The 15,754-nt window shown below is 37.8% G+C and overlaps 1 long non-coding RNA gene across 1 annotated transcript; it reads right to left on the bottom strand.

Moving 5' to 3' along the window:
- Positions 1 to 14,498: 14,498 nt before the first annotated feature.
- LOC127126318 (uncharacterized) lies at positions 14,499 to 15,336 on the bottom strand. Its single transcript, XR_007804951.1, has 2 exons — positions 14,954 to 15,336; positions 14,499 to 14,856 (listed from the first exon to the last, which is right to left on the bottom strand). It is a non-coding gene; the product is annotated as an uncharacterized LOC127126318 (long non-coding RNA).
- Positions 15,337 to 15,754: the final 418 nt, after the last annotated feature.

Genomic DNA, 15,754 nt, shown 5'->3' with positions numbered 1-15,754 from the left:
TCCTATGCACACAATTAAAAGTTAAGAGTTGAAAAGATTTTACCGATGGGTAGCAACCCAATAGGCAAGAATGCCATATAGAAATCCCAAATTCCCTTGGATATTAGAATCAAGCAACAAACAATGCATACAATATTAACTTGAAGATCAAGGCATCAAATAAAGATAGCCCTACCCAAGATTTAGCCACTCCATAATCTTCTTCAAATTGGCCTATGTAGCAGATGAATCCTACAAGTCATAGGTTCAAAATAACAACTTCACAATGATCATATTGCAGATGAACTCAAAGGGATCTTCAAAGATGTCTCAGATGAAGTTTCAAACTGCAAGCACTTGGTTTTCACAAAAGTTGGCATTGGCCAAGTCCTTATTGCATAGGAAGGTTGCCTAGAGTCTAAGTCCAATTGTTCAAGATCAAGTCAACAGACCACACAATAGTCTTTTAGGGTTTTTGTTATTATTATGTACCTTAATGGTAGAAGACCATTCAAACAAACAAAGTATACACGAACAAGATATATCACACAATATGGTCCAAGTGGACAAAGTGAAAAGGCATTAATATAAACAATTAGAATTGTATGAATAATGGCAAATGAATAGAGCTTAAAAATTAAAGTGCATTAAAATAAAGGACTTGAAATTAAATGTTAGTTGTTAATGGGTTAGAAGTTAGTATTGTTTTGCTTTTGCTTTCGTTTAAGTCATTCTTTGGAGAACACTCAACCCACTTATCACAAGCATGGATCCTTGAGCCAAGACATCTTCCAAAGGAAGGAAAAAAGGACAAGTTTCCACACAATACCATGAAAGAGGGGAGACTTACAATCTCACTAACTAGAATGCTATGCCTTTTGTGTCAAAAATTTAGCGCTATGTTAAGCAATCATAATTGGACTTATGTAGAAGTCACAACTATTTGAGGCCGGACAATAGAATTTTGGTGTTAATGCATGTTAGAGACATAGTATAATGGACTATGCTCATGAACATACCACACACAAAAAGAAAATGCAAAAGAGGTGGCCTAATCTCATCCATACTCATGTTGATTTTTCAATCAACAAGCTTTAGGACATTGAGATATCATAGGCCAAATGAAATGGATGCATAAAGAAGGGGAATTAGATGAAGAGGGAGGGTAATGGATCAAAACTCAAATTGGTCAAAGGAGGACTTTTACCAAATTAATATCATTCATTCATTTTGGGAGATGGAATGTACATTCCATCATTCCTTTAAATTCAATGATATTAACCTAGAAAAGTCAAATCAACCTTGACCAAGGCCAACAAACACAAGTCAAACTTACACAGACCAACACAAGAGGTCAACACAATTATTTGACATTTATTCAATTTAAAAATACTAAAATAATGCATTATAATTAAATATGGTTTGTCAAATTCCTAAAACCTCATCAAAACACCAAAGAAATGGTCATGAGATTTATCATAGGTCAAGCAAGGTCAAAGGACCTTGGAGAAAAAATTTCAGAATTTTTAAAGACTTAAAAGTATTTTTAAACAATTAAAAATAAACACAAAATCAATTAAATCATGAAAAATATTAATAATGATCCAAAAAATAATTTTAATTCAGAATATGAAAGAGGAATTTATTTAAATTTTTTTGGTGAAACTCTCATATTAAAAATATTTTTTTTGGATCAATATTAAAATTAATATGAATTAATGAAAATCAAATGAATTAAAACAAAAATCAAAAAATCAAAAAAATGTGAGTCACTTGATCTCCCTCATTAATTGAGGTGGCAAATCAAGTGGCTGAGCGCGCGCAATCAACTATGCACTTGAGTCAACTAATCACACACGTGGTAATCAGCATGTACGCTCAGGATTAAAACATTTTGAATGGATCCTGTGGTTGGGAGACGTGCCAACGCACCACTGGAGCCAGAGCTCCGGTCTTCTTCTCCGGTGGACCTTACCGGACTGGTCCACCCTCAACCATCTCCAGAATAAAAAAAGAGAACATGATCTGAAAGAAAAATGGCGTAAAGCACAAATCTGACCTCAATTTCAACAAACTCCCAATATATAAAAAGATATGAGGAGTTTAATTTTAAGGAGTGTCAACTGAGTTGCTTCAATTTGACCTCAAAGCAACTCAATCTTCTTGCCTACATTGGTAGGACTTCAGACAATCAAAGATCCAAGAGAATTAATGAGAATTGAGTGAAAATCGAAGAGATGAAGTTTTTCTGAAATTTACCTTCAATGTTGTGTAGAACTTGATGTTGCTTGCTTCAAACTTGATCTGATCACACTTGAGAAGCTTGTAGGAGAGGTTTGGCAATGGTACAAAGCTTTGGATCCTAGAGTTCTTGAATCTCCAAACAGTGAGATTCAAACTCAATTTTCAAGTTGAAAATTATCAGGTTTTCCTTTGAAATGTGAGGGTTTCAATTGGGGGGCAAAGCTGACGCGAGAGGTGTGTTTGAACTGAGCTCCAAGGGCCTGTATTTATAGCAATTGGGACTGATATTTGCACACTTGAAAATTTGCTAAATTTGGATATTTCGTGCACAAGCTTGCATGGGCGTGTACATGCCCATGAAGCAATCCAATTTGATCCACTTGCATCTGTTCTGAAGTTCAAATGAGGCTTGGATGTCAAGGCAATGTGAAATGTGATTTTTGGCATTTGATTTCTTCCAATCATGCAGCTTTGTTAAAGCCATGCACATACCTAGAAAATCTCATCCAAAATGCATGAACTTGGGTTGTTTGGAAAGCTTAGATAAAGGGGAACAAGTTTGATGTTGAACATTTTTCCATTTGGAGCTTGGATCATGGTTAATTTTGAGGTGGAAGTTTGGAAATTTCAACATGTTGAAATTTTTTCTAAGTGTCAAGTCATATATCTCAATATTCCACCTTGCTTAACTTTTTATGTGAGCTTCAAATGAGAAAAGTGTATTCATCAAAGTTGTAGATATTTCAAAGGCCTTCAAAATGGTCACCAATTTCATGTAATCTAGATTTATAATGATAGAGATGTGCATTTTTGAAGTTTGGAAAAATCATTTGTTCAATGGTATAGGTAAAAAATGACCTATAATGTATCCTCATATCACATGCTCATAAAAGTTGAATTATCCCCCACTCCAAACATAAAGGTTGAAGTAGATATCTTGAATTTAATTGTGAAACTTGGAAATCTTTCATCTCAAAAAAATTGAGCAAGTTATGGCCTTGGGAAATTGACTTTCAAATTAGGGTTTAGACAAAACGACCTATAATGTTTCAACATGGAAAATGATTTTCCAAGCAAAAATAGCTCTAGGTCTAAAAATGAAAGTTGTTTGGAATGTCATTTAGAGTAACTTTTCTCTTGTAATCATTTTTATATGGTGAAAATTGTAGGATATAGGGTCTAGGGAGACCCAGTTTTGATCAGATGAATTCATCTGGCCAACCACCATCAACCAACTTGCTAATCTTCAATTCTCTTGACTTTTTATGCTCATGGTAGATCATATATGCATAATATGATGAATTTTTGAAGTATCCCCCTGAGAAATTTGATCAATTGGTGAGATAGCTTGTTGGAGAAGTTACTCAAGATACCTAGTCAAACTAGGGTTTCCAAGGCAAATCACCTTCAAACTCTTGAAGAAAACTTGACCAATATAACATGTAGAGATCATTGGGACTCATATATGATGCTTTGAAACATTTGTGGGTCAATCCATGGTTGTGCTCTTAGCCATGGGGGTCTTAAACCCCAGATGTGAAGTTGATAGATCAATGAGGATCATGCCCTACCTACAAAACGTTTGGCACATACAAAGACATATTTTTGGTATTTTGGTTAGTAAAATGATAATATACAAGTATGATATAATCACATGGTGCTTGGTGATCTATCCCAAAACAAACTCAATGAAAGAGGGGTAAGGAGGATGTCAAGGTGTGATCCCAATGCTAATGCATATGATGAAATTGCATGAGGGATCTTAGGGTTAAAATTGGGATCTTACAGTAAGCATTTGACATCAAGGAATCTTCCACAATGTACATGAATCGACGGGCTTGATGATTCAGAAAGAACATAACGCCTGAGATCTCCGTTGAGCAGGGGCAAGCCACTTCTTTTGATCACATCAAGGTAGAATGTCTGAAGACTCTATTGAGTAGAAGACAAGTCTCTTCAAGATTCAGTAAATCTGAGGTAGTCACGTTGAGATTCAACAAATCCCTCAAAGATCAGCCAGCTAGAGGCAAAGTTACTTTTAGGCTCGTACTAGGGCAGACCTCCCCAAGAGCACAAGAAGTCAATCTCCCAAAGATGGTTAATCAGAGGAATGCAGTTCCAAAACACCAGGGCAGGAAAAATTGAGATAATCTATGACAAAGTTGCTTCAAAACTTGTGCTTGGGGAAATCCGTGCAGATACCCAAAGATTGGGGCAAGATTGTCCAAAAAGCGGAAGGTTCTCTCCCTTCCTGTGAAAGTTTTTTCAGATCCAGCCTAGGGCATCAGGAGGTCCATGTCATATTCTTCCTCCAGCAATGTTAAGAAGTCATATGTCGGGAAGTCATGCAAGACATTTCCCATACCTTATAAATTAGAAGCCTTGCAAACCAAGCAAATCTTTCTTAGGGTTCATACTTCACCATACCCAAACTTAAGGCATTTGTAGACCCTCTGAGCCATTGCATAAACTGCATGAACATTTTGCATAAGCAGTCATTCATTAGATATAATTGCATCATAAAAAGCGCATAGCATATCCCATTAAGATGGAGCATTACGCCATGCAAAATAAACATGCATAATTGCATGAAAGTATTTCTCAAAAGCATAAAATAATCCTTCGTTGAGACATTCTTCCTTCCCAGCTGAAAACATTATCATGAAACTCTCGAGTGGTACTCCAGACAAGTTTTCCAAAAATATATTTTCTTTATGTTGCCCTTTGCAAGTACCTTTTGAATCTTTCATCGGGCACTTACCTTTTGTAAGTACCTTCGGCCTTGTGCCAACTCTCCTTGCATTTTGCATGGAGAAGATTTATTAAGATAACTTACCTTTGGTGAGTTTATTTCGTTACTTTATACATGAAATCACGTCTCCCCCTCGTTGCCTTTTGCACGAGTAGGGCACCTCTGTCAGATCTTTGAATCACATTTTGTTTAAACACTTGATGTAGGTTTGGTGAGTCCCGGGGTTTGGGTAGCCATTATTCGAAAAACTTTATCCCCGCCATTGTGCCTGAGGGATGATACGAAATTTTCATGCCTACTGCAAGGTCCCCACCGGTCAGAGTGTATCAAAGCCCAGTTCTTGCCTGACAAACTTCTCTAAAGTCCAGTTCCGTTGGCACCCTTTTCTAAAGTCCAACTCACTTGGCATCTATCAAATCCAAGAAACCAGTTAAACACTCGTCTGTGTCGATCATCTTTTTTCAATACTCGTTTGTATTGATATCCCTACACTCGTCAGTGTCTATCACCTTTCCAGTACTCGTTTGTATTGACCCCAACACTCGTCTACGTCGATCCTTATTTTTAATACTTATTTGTATTGATCCCAACACTCGTCCGTATTGGTCCCTCCTTTTTCAATACTCATTTGTATTGATCTCTAACACTCGTCCATGTTGATCCCTTTTACTCGTCTGTATTGACCCCTCAACACTCGTCCGTGTTGTTAACCCCTTTTTTCGATACTCATCTATATTGATTCACTCGTTTATGTTAAATCTTCTTTCCCAATACTCGTCTGTATTGTTCTCCAACACTCGTTTGTGTTAACCCTTTTTTTCAATACTCGTCTGTATTGGTTGCCAACACTCGTTTGTGTTAAAACCTTTTTTTCTAGTACTCGTATGTATTGATCTCATCACTCGTCCGTGTTAGTCCCTTTTCAATACTCGTCTATATTGAGCCCCGACAATCGTCCATGATAATTCTCCTTTTTTATAATACCCGTTTGTATTAATCTCAATGCTCGTCCGTGTTGTTAAACCCCTTCCGATACTTGTCTGTATTGGTATCTGTCATTCATCTGTGTGGACCTCATGCTCTTTCTTAACCTTTTGTTAAGGAATTCTCATCACCTTTTGTGGGAGAAATTCAACAATCCTTCTGGCTCACCTTTTGTGAGTCCCTTTTGTGTCTTTTGCATAAAGACTATCACCCCAATTGCTTACCTTTTGTAAGTCTTCTCAGCCTTTTGCTCGAGGATTTCTATTCCTGAACCCGCTTTCCTTTTGTAAGTACCCTTTTCCTTTTGCATGAAAATCTTCTCTTGCTAAGGAGCCATTGCTACCTTTTGTATGAGATGATCATCCTTTCCAGCTTTCTTCTTAACCTTTTGTTGAGAAATTTCTCATTATCTTTTGTTTGAGAAATCATATCCATCCCTTTTTCTTCTTAACCTTTTATTGAGAAGCTTCTCATTACCTTTTGTATGACAAATACCCTCCAACGTCCTTCTTAACCTTTTATTGAGAAGTTTCTCAGCACCTTTTGTATGAGAAATTCATCTTTCTTCTTAACCTTTTATTGAGGAGTTTCTCGCTATCTTTTGCATGAGAAATCATTTCCACCTTCATGCGCCTTCTTAACCTTTTGTTGAGAAGTTTCTCATCATCTTTTGTGTGAGAAATTTGACCATCTTTCTTCTTAACCTTTTGTTTTGATGATCCCCTTTCTCTTGTGCTAAGGAGTCGTTGCTACCTGTTGTGCGAGAAAAATCATACCAGATAACTTTCCAATCCCCAGCAGTTGTCCTTCACAAAGATCAGTTTGTTCATTCCATACCCTCAATGAAGAGATTCTTTGTGACCTATCTTCACATTACATTCCATTGTTCGTGGAGGGCAGATTTTTCGATATTCTAGTATTTAATCCACTCCTACCTTGATTGTCAGGAAGTCATTGTTATCCATACATTCAGGTCTGAGAAGATGAAATAGGGGTAACTGTCATAGCCCAAAATTCACCATACCCTTCACAATGTTCATCTAGGTCATTAACCCTAATCATTTGCACATCATCATAAGCATTCATTTCATCTACATAAACATGGTTCAACACAAGTGAGAAGGTGACTTGAATTCATGGCTTTGTGCTTACACCTAGTGGAAGCTAGGGTCTTTTAAGAAATTTGAGGTGGATCAATCAATCAAACCATAATTCCTTGGTTTGTGACATTGGTAGACCTTTTCACTTGTATGGTAAATCACTTATCTTGAGGCATCTGATCAAGCATGAATATGCCTTGATCATCAGGGGTTTGGCATATCTTGTTGACCATGTGCTCATTGGGTTTCATACCTCATTTCACTCTTGGATCCATGCTCATTCAAAGTCATCCATTTGATTCTTGATTCCATGTTTCTTGATGCATGATTCATCAGTACACCTATACCTCCATTCATTTCTTTTAGCCATGGTTCATTTTCAGTCAATGTCATTCATTCATTATGATACATATTGTTTATTCAAGGTCATTTATCATTTGGTTCATTCATCTGTTGTCTTAGGTTTTGCATTTCATGTGGTTCAATCCATATTAGGACATGGCATGTTTCATAAGCATAAATAGTTTTCTTCAAGTCTAGGATATTTGGTTGGGTTTGCTTGACTTACAAGTCTTGTGATCATTTGGATTCATTGGTCCACTGCATGTTGTTATTGGATTCATCATTGTGTCATAATCTTTTTCCAAATTGATTTTCGTTTCAAATTGACTTTAATCTCAAATTGATTTTAATTTCAAATTGATTTTAATTCAAATTGATTTTCGAAATTTAGATTAATTTTAGAAATCATTTCATAATTTTTTGTCAAATTAATTTTAGAAACTTCACATTAATCTTTTTAATTTCAAATTGATTTTAGAGGATTTTTTACCAATATACCCCACTTTTTCAAATAAATTCCCAAAATAACCCAGTTTTCAAAATATTTCCCAATATACCCCACTTTTAGAGGGAGGCGCCAATTGGATTGGCGCCCCCTCTTAAAAATTGCAAGGAGGCGCCAATTGGATTGGCTAGGGCACCTGCCCTAGCCAATCCAATTGGCGCCTATGTGTAATTTTTAAGAGGGGGCGCCAATCCAATTGGCGCCTCCCTTAAAAAAGCCTCAAATGAAAAAACTTCCAACATGAAAGTTGTAGATCTTTTCAAGACAATGAATTTGGATATAAATTTTGCATCATTTGGATTTTTTATGAGAAAGTTATGGGCAGTTGAAGTTGGACTTCTGAGTTTTTTAACTATTATCTGAGTCATAATGTTTTGTATTATTGCATGTGTTTCTTTTAGGAATATGAATTTTTGTCCAACATAACATTTGAAGTAGACATCTTAAATTTTCCATTGCACTTGGTCCCACCTCAAAATAATTAAAAATGACTGAGTTAGGTCCCTGCGAACTTGACCCAAAATTAGGGTTTCTGTCAAAACAAGTGTATGTGAATTTTGCCAAAAGGGACCAACTTCAAGCCCTTTAGTTTGAATGATAAAAGCCTTAAATGACAAAACCTTCAACATAAAACTTGTAGATCTTTTCAAGATAATGAATTTGGACTAAAGTTTTGCATCGTTTGCAATTTTTATGAGAAAGGTATGGGCACCTGAACTTGGACTCTTTGACATTTTATCTGTTATCTGACCTATAATGTTTTGTATTATTGCATGTGTTTGTGTTAGAGTTATGAATTTTTGTCCAACATAACAAGTGAAGTAGACATCTTAAATTTTGCATTGCACTTGGTCCCACCTCAAAATAATTAAAAATGAGTGAGTTATGTCCCTGCGAACTTGACCCAAAATTAGGGTTTCTGTCAAAACAAGTGTATGTGAATTTTGCCAAAAGGGACCAACTTCAAGCCCTTCAACATAACAATAACAAGTCCTTGAATTAGGGTTTCTGACCTATAAATTTTTGTATTATGATATGTGTTTATTTTAGAATTATGAAAGAAACCTAATGTTTGGAGTTTACACAAAGATAAATTTGACATAATACGAATTGATATTAATAAAATTTGGATTTTACACAATGAATCCTAATGGTGATGACCGGGATCACCTAACCGACCTCCGGTCCCACATCCCCTAGCTACCCTAACCCTTGGCCCTAACCCACGTTGACGGTTCTGCACCGGTGGTTGTTCATCTGATGGTCCAGGAGCGTCATTACCTCCTACAGGAGAAGATCCGTTGAGGTATTCAGCCAACTCAGCATAGTCAAGGACTGACTACATGGGGGCGCCATTCAAATTGGCGACCATGTACAACCCTTAAAGGTAGGCGCCAAACCAATTGGCGCCACCTTCTGCATGTCTGACACGTGGCATTGTTGTCTCCTGCATGCTGAACAAAACACTTATGGATGGCTTGCATGATTGACACATCATCTCTGACCATCTTAGGTGTCCGACACGTGTCTGTCTTGTCTCCTGTATGCTGATGACTACCTTCTTGATAGCTTGCCTGGCTGACACATCAACTCACACTGTCTTGCAGGATTGACACATCATCTCAGAGACGTGGCTCTCTAGTATCCTGCATGCTGAATACTCACTTCTGTCTTGCATGACAGACACATCAAGTCTTGACTAGCTAGCATGCTTAGGTGTCCGACACGTGTCTGTCTTGTCTCCTGTATGCTGATGACTACCTTCTTGATAGCTTGCATGGCTGACACATCAACTCACACTGTCTTGCAGGATTGACACATCATCTCAGACACGTGGCTCTCTAGTATCCTGCATGCTGAATACTCACTTCTGTCTTGCATGACAGACATATCAAGTCTTGACTAGCTAGCATGCTTGACACATCAACTCACACTGTCTTGCATGACAGACACATCAACTCTTGACTAGCTAGCATGCTTGACACATCAGGTCACACTGTCTTGCATGACAGACACCTCATCTCTGAAATTACTTGCATGCTTGACACGGTATCTCAGACTAGCTTCAATGTGAGACACTGATACCATCTATTTAAGTGTCTTACTATCACATTCATCTGCACTTGCAAAATCCTTTTCATCTTCACTCACATTCATCTTCACTCACATTAATACTTATCATCTGCAAAATACTTAGCATCTTCACTCACATTCATCTGCACTTGCAAAATAGTTTTCATCTCCAAAATGTCATCTTCATCATTATACAGTATCAACGTTCACTGCAACGGTGAAACTTTTGAGTCTGAGATTCATGGTTTTTGTTTTAAAAACACTGATACCATTAGAGTCACGATGAAGAGAAATGCAACCTTTTTGCATTTCAAAAAAAGAATACAATCCTTCATAGCATCAGGTAATGTGTCAAAGATGACATATCAGAATCCTATATTTTTTGAGAATGGTCAATGCAAGTTTTTCCCCCTAAAGATACGAGACGATGAAGATGTTGAAAGCATGTTTCTTAGTCATGAACATTCAGGCATGGATTGTATCGAGTTGTACATTACTCTACAGCCATGTATACCGTCTCAACAGTCTCAACTAATAGATCAGGATCCAGCTGGTGGAGATGCTGCAGATGATGCACAATGGTCAGATGAACTCAACCCAGAAGCAGAAGTAGAGGTCGACGTTATTGATGAAGAAGAAGAGGAGACTGAGATACAGGTTGATCACATCCTGAATAACGACGATGAAGATGAGGCTCAACCACCACCAATACCTCCTACTCATGCCTATATTCCTCCTCAACATATGACAAATATGGCTCTTAACGACGATGAAATGTCCGACAGTGTCTTCTATAATATGTATCCGAGACCAGTAGGCGAATTAAAGGTGGGAGACATGTTTCGTACCAAAGAGGAATGTGTCTTGGCAATCAAAAAATACCACATGAACAACTTTGCTGACTTTACGGTGAAACGCACTGATTCTAGAAGGTATGTTATCGAATGTCGTAACATGCTTTGTAAATTTCGTTTGGCTGCATCTTACAAGAAGAAAAATGACTCTTGGGAGATCGCTTCAATAGACCCACCACACAGTTGCGTCGCAACAACCGTTGAACAAGATCACCGTAAACTGAGCACAGCTTTGATATGTCGAGACATTCTGCCATTGGTAAATAAAGACCCATCAGTGAAGGTGAGTATAATTATATCCCATATCCGAACAACATATAATTATACTCCATCTTACAAGAAAGCATGGATTGCGAGGACAAAGGCTGTTGAGCAGTTTTCGGAAACTGGGAGGACTCATTCAAGGAATTACCACGGTTTTTATGGGCACTAAAAACTTATGTCCCAGGAACTGTGGCAATTCTGGAGACAGTGCCAGCAATGATGCCAGACGGAACCTGTGCTACAGGTAATAGAATATTTCACCGTCTCTTTTGGGCATTTGACCCGTGCATCAGAGGTTTCGCTTTCTACAAACCTCTCCTACAAATTGATGGCACTTGGTTATACGGAAAATACAAGGGTACGTTGCTCATGGCAGTTGCACAAGACGGTAACAACAATGTATTTCCCATTGCCTTTGCTCTTGTTGAAGGTGAAACGGCTGGTGGATGGGGTTTCTTTCTTCGACATCTCAGAACGCATGTCGCTCCACAAGCCAATCTATGTTTGATTTCTGATAGACATGCTGCCATCGAAAGTGCCTACAACAACCATGACAACGGATGGCATGATCCTCCTTCTACACATGTCTACTGTATCAGACACATTGCACAAAACTTCATGCGTGCTATAAAAGATAAGAATCTTCGCAAGAAGGTGGTGAATGCTGGGTATGCTTTAACTCAACCGTCTTTTCAATATTATCGTGATGAGATTCGTCTGTCTAATGAAGACGCGGGGAGATGGATAAATAACATCCCAGTAGAGCAGTGGACAAGAGCATTTGACGGTGGTCGTCGATGGGGCCACATGACAACAAACATTGTGGAATGCATGAACGGGGTTTTCAAAGGAATTCGAAACCTGCCGATAACCGCCTTGGTAAGATCAACCTATTATAGGTTGGCTTCTATGTTCGCAACCAGAGGTGAAAGATGGAGTGCAGTGTTAATGTCTGGACAAGTATTCAGTGAGTGTTGCATGAAGGTCATGAAAGTGGAGAGCATCAAAGCTACGACACACGCTGTAACAGTGTTTGACCGTCAAAGACAAAATTTCAGCGTCCAGGAAACAATGGGCAACAGCGACGGGAGACCAAACTTAGCCTACGCGGTTAAACTACACAAAGGTTGGTGCGATTGTGGAAAATTTCAGGCCTTCCGCATACCTTGCTCCCATGTCATTGCAGCATGCGCTTATACTCGTCAAGACGCTTACACCCATTTATCTGATGTGTACAAGGCCAACACCATCATGAATGTATATAGTCAAAGCTTTTCAGTACTACCAATGGAGGATTACTGGCCTCCATATGAAGGAGATATTGTTTGGCACAATGAAGAGATGCGTAGAAAGAAGAAAGGAAGGCCAAACAGCACACGTATCAGAATAGAGATGGATTCCACAGATAAAATGATAAGATTATGTAGTATCTGTCGTCAACCAGGACACAACAAAAACAACTGTCCCAATCAAGGAGCATCATCTAGATCTTAAGATTTTTGTAACATTTTATCTAGACCTTAAGCTTTTTGTAACATTTTATCTTGATCTTATGCTTTTTGTAACATTGTATTTCTGTAACAATCAATCAATATATATCATTAAGTTCTTGTTACAACGAGTTTCATAACCAACATCAGTACAAAACATCTGAAAACATAAATAATTCTAACTGATTACAACAATCAAATTAATGTCGTCTCGACCAAACATCATTTCCCTAGCATCCTTATCAGTCTTCATTCGCACCCAACCAAAGATACTGTCAAGTCTCTCAATACTTCTGATTTTTTCCCCTTCTGGTATTTTCCCGTCTAACCATCGAACCAGCTCCCTCTTCAGTTGATCTAACGTGGTGATGTTCCAAAACAGCATCAGCAATTGAGGTTTGTCTCTCGCATAAATCACCTTACCGTATCGGCGACGAACACCAAACATGATAGCCAAATGATTATATGAGTTGTGGAACAATAGGTCACACAACGCATCTATTTATAAGACAAAAAAGGCATTTTATGAGGGACTCGCCAATTGAGTTGGCGCCTCCTTTTAAAACATACACATAGGCGCCAATTGGATTGGCTAGGGCACCTGCCCTAGCCTAGGGCACCTGCCCTAGCCTAGGGCACCTGCCCTAGCCAATCCAATTGGCGCCTCCATTCAAGTTTTAGAAACAGTCGCCATATGAACAACTTTCATGTTCATCAAAAATCCATTTGAAACTTGGAAGCTCATCATTCATTTCAAAACATTATAGATCATTTTGACAGAAACCCTAATTTTAGGTCAACTTCGCAGGGACCTAACTCACTCATTTTTAATTATTTTGAGGTGGGACCAAGTGCATTATAAAATTTAAGATGTCTACTTCAAATGTTATGTTGGACAAAATTTCATAACTCTAAAAGAAACACATGAAATAATGCAAGACATTATAGGTCAGATTACAGTTGAAACCCTAATTTTAGGTCAACTTCGCAGGAACCTAACTCACTCATTTTTAATTATTTTGAGGTGGGACCAAGTGCATTGGAAAATTTAATATGTCTACTTCAAATGTTATGTTGGACAAAATTTCATAACTCTAAAAGAAACACATGAAATAATGCAAGACATTATAGGTCAGATTACAGTTGAAAAACTCAGAAGTCCAACTTCAACTGCCCATAACTTTCTCATAAAAAATCCAAATGATGCAAAATTTATATCCAAATTCATTGTCTTGAAAAGATCTACAACTTTCATGTTGAAGGTTTTTTCATTTGAGGCTTTTTTAAGGGAGTCGCCAATTGGATTGGCGACCCCTCTTAAAAAATACACATAGGCGCCAATTGGATTGGTTAGGGCAGGTGCCCTAGCCAATCCAATTGACGCCTCCTTGTAATTTTTAAGAGGGGTCGCCAATCCAATTGGCGCCTCCTCCTAAAAGTGGGGTAGATTGGGAATTTTCCTGAAAAGTGGGTTATTTTGGAAATTTCTTCGAAAAAGTGGGTTATCTCGGTAAATTTGCCGATTTTAGAAGTTTCAATTCAATTTTAGAAATTTAACATCATTTCTTACCAATGGGCCATGGTAGTGTTGATTGATTAGTTGGCCCATTCATTCATTTTTACTATGATAAAACTCAGTATAAAGATCACAATTTCTTAAGTCTAAAGAGTTGGCCCATTTATTTTTTTTCATAATAAAAATTCAGCATTAACATTCGTTAAGCCCAACATGTTAATCCCATGATCCAAAATTGCATATCCAATAACCCAAGTTCATGCCATCCAAATAAGACAAAAAAAATGAAATGCAATTGGAAGAGAGTACAAGCGCAGTAAGTGATGAAATGCAGGAAACGCAGGAGCAAACAAATACATAACAAATTCAAGCGCAGCAGCAAAAAAAAACGGCACTGAAACAAGGTGAAAACACATAACGTAACACAATTGAAACGCACATCCAAGTCCAATTCAATTACTCTCACATCCAATACACAATAGCTATATAAATAGCTGAATTAGCCTTGAAGTTCTTCTTCTTTCCCCTTTTTCCAGAATCACGAAACCTGCATAACACAACTCTCACCATCTTCATCTTCCTGAAATAAAACTCACACTGCAAATAAAACTCTCAACTCCATATCCTCGCCATCTCCAACAACTCATGCACAACGATTCGAGCAACAAATTGCAACTTCAACTCTCAATAGATTACCATCTACAAAACTCTACAAATCGAACTTCAAAGTCTCACAACAACTCCATAACTATTCTGCAGTTCGAACCACAACACAAAGCCGAGTCATACAACAGAAGAAACTCGCAACCGAACAAGGGAAGAAGATCAGAGAATTAGAGTTTCTAGATACCTGAGTTTGAATTCGACGTTGCCGACGAATCCGCCTCCTTCGCCATCGTCGGTAGGATCTCTTCTTCTCTTCGCAATGATTACTTCATTTGTTGTAATGTGAATCGGAATCAAATCTCATTCCGTCTGCGTTCGCCATTCAATTTTGTTCCGTTGCCGGATCGCTTTAGATTTCGATTTGTTTAGGTAGTTGTATTTCGGTTTAGGTTGATAGAGGTGGAAACAGAGACGGCGTGTGGGGTGCTCCGCCGTGTGAGTGCCGCGGTCGGTGGTGGAGACAGCGTCGCGACCTGCTTCTTTCTCCCTTGGTCGCGGCTGAGCGATGGAGGGGATGAAGGAAGTGAACCATCCGTTCCTTCTTATTTTCACCCTTGGGCTTTCACATTAGGCCCAAGTATTTTGCTGTTTCACATACTCCCTTGGCCTACTAACACCCCTGCGACTGGGCTTAACAGACCTTTCCATTATTCCAGGCCCAATCCTTTTTTGGGGAGTCCATTGCCTTGTTTTTTTTTATTATCTCTTAGTTTAATTAAGTCCTTAGTTTGATTAGGATTAAGTTTAGAATATTTTTAGGATTAAGTTTAGATTAATTTTAGGACTATCTTAGAATATAATTGGATTAATATTAGGTTTAGTCTAGTTTAATTTTTAGGATTAGATTTTAGATTGATTTTGAATATTGACTTTTTAGAATATAATTTTTGAATTAATTTTGAAATATTGATTTTAGCATATTAATTTTGAACATTGATTATATTGATTTTAAATGTTGATTTTATAATTAATCTTGGTTGCTTGA

Source organism: Lathyrus oleraceus, chromosome 3, assembly GCF_024323335.1.
Source record: "Lathyrus oleraceus cultivar Zhongwan6 chromosome 3, CAAS_Psat_ZW6_1.0, whole genome shotgun sequence".
In the NCBI taxonomy this organism is placed as follows: Eukaryota; Viridiplantae; Streptophyta; class Magnoliopsida; order Fabales; family Fabaceae; genus Lathyrus; species Lathyrus oleraceus.
The sequence above is the reverse complement of the archived record's forward strand: the minus strand, read 5'-3'. Positions and strand labels throughout refer to the sequence as shown.